Source organism: Elephantulus edwardii, unplaced genomic scaffold (genome assembly GCF_000299155.1).
Source record: "Elephantulus edwardii isolate Elephantulus edwardi_28Jun2011 unplaced genomic scaffold, EleEdw1.0 scaffold00192, whole genome shotgun sequence".
NCBI classification, from domain to species: domain Eukaryota; kingdom Metazoa; phylum Chordata; class Mammalia; order Macroscelidea; family Macroscelididae; genus Elephantulus; species Elephantulus edwardii.
Window position 1 is genome coordinate 6,298,452 of NW_006399942.1, and position 2,163 is coordinate 6,300,614.

Genomic DNA, 2,163 nt, shown 5'->3' on the forward strand with positions numbered 1-2,163 from the left:
CTTATCGGAGGGTTGGGAAGAAGGGCCAGTGATCTGTGAGTCTGGCCACACAATGCTGGAAACTTGGAGAAAGCATTTCATTACTTAAATTGTTGAAGCTCCTTAGAGCTGGTACTATTGAAGGCCAAAGATACTATTGAAGGTACTGTGTGAATCCAAATACAGTTGGTTCCATTTGTATGAAAAGCTGTTGCTAAATGGTAGTTCCTAGGACTATCTGCCCTCAGTTCAGAATTTCAGCCTGGTTACAAGCCTCTGGTCAGAAAAGAACCTCCCTCATATTTGGTTTTCATGTAACCACTCTTGAGCAGCCTGCAGGCCCCAATAAGCCTACCTAGTTTCTTCGAATGGCCCATGATGTAATTTAAGGAACAAGTATCTAAAAAATTGCTTAAAAATACAAATGAAAAAGAAAAAAAAACTAACTATCAAGTGACACCAGCTAATACCCAACAGAGTAATGTTAGAATGGAGAGGCCCAGCACTAGTTAATGACAAGTTAAAAACAAAGACAACAACTAAATGGTATTATTTTTAGTATATTCAATTAAAAAAAACCAAAAACACAATATATAATTCTGAAGAGGCTGCCTCTGTGAAAAGATACCATTATTTATTTTATATGTTTATGTGCAATTCATTTAAGTTTGTCTTACTTTTATTTCCCTTATTCATCAATCAACTGTGTGGTAATTTAGGAAACTTTCTACTCTTCTTAATCTCAAAAAGAATGTATTATTAGTATTAAAACCAGATTGTTCATGAAGACCTGGTATTCAAGATTCAGAACTATTTTTATTTTGGTTTGCCAGGTCTCCAAACTCAGTTCAAATTTTTAAGTACATATGCTGAAGCAAGTCTCGAGAAAATTCATAGCTATCAAGTCAGAAATTATTCATAGCTGTCCCTTCATTGGGTTTCAGATTTTTCTCAAATGTTCAGCCATTGATGAACTCAAACAGCCAGAAAGACCAGGGTGGTTTGTTGTTTTTCTTTTTATTGGCTACATAAATCATATGATGCAATACAATTTGAATAATTCCATTAATTTGGCTATATTTCCTCTCAAAGGACCAAGTTTTCTCAGGCACATGCATGAAGAGAAAAAGAAAATGGAAGGGGGGCAGGTGGCCCAGAGGCATAGTCTTCTTGCCTCTTTTTTTTTCCCACTTTATAAATCCAAGTGTTTTATTAGATCATGACTCAAACCTCTGAAGTGTTAATGCATCTCCATCAGCAGGGAAACGGGTCCCCATACTTAGAGATTCTGATGCTGCTCAGCATTAGCTGCAAGAGGAGAGGTGTAGGTATAGATGCCACAAAAGATCAGATCTAAGGAGAAAACATTTAATTAACCAACCTCCATGTAATTAACACAGCCTCAAGCCACCAGGACACAGGCCCCACCCCAACCCCCTTAATCTTCTCCTCAGCTCTTCTGCTGAAGAATTTGGCCTTTACAATGACTGGTTGCTTCGGGAGCTTTCCCTTCCCCAAGACTTTGTAGTAACCCGATCGAACCACATCAATGATGGGAGCAGCTCCAGTCTTGTTTTTTACAGCATTTACCCTTGTCTGCTCACTGACCAAAGTCCATAATTAGTCAAGGTTAACAGTTGGGCAGAAGCTCTGATTCCGCTTCAGGTGGTAATGTCTCATACCAACCTTCCCAAAATAACCTGGATGGCATTTGTCAAAGTTGATCCTGTGGTGATGCAAACCACCAGCATTACCTCGGCCTCCAGGGTGCTTCCGGTGCTTCCCGATGCGGCCGTGGCCGTGGCTCACGTGGCCCCGAAGTTTGTGGGACTTCCTCAGTTTTGACGGCATTTCGTTCGCTTACACGAAAAAAAGCGTCTTCTTGCCTCTTAATCTTAGGAACCCATGATAAAACACTTCCCACTATTTCTCAGAATTCTCAATGGCAGCTTCACTGATTTTTTTTTTTGCTATTTTTTTAAAATCTGCAATATTTCCTGCCCTAGCAATGATCAAGGGTAGAGAGTCTACTGGATTTATCATAATCAATAGCATTTGTTGGATGTGTCTTGAAAATTCTTTAGTGATGGGTTAAGTCTGCAGGTGGTCTTGAAGCTCCTGTGCAGTGGTTCCACTCTAGAAGTTGATTTCTCTCATGTCTTGATGAGGGTCACACAAGGAAAG

General features: G+C 39.8%; 1 pseudogene; it reads right to left on the bottom strand.

The window, feature by feature from the left end:
• Window positions 1-1,381: 1,381 nt before the first annotated feature.
• Window positions 1,382-1,830, bottom strand: LOC102846987 (annotated as a pseudogene).
• Window positions 1,831-2,163: the final 333 nt, after the last annotated feature.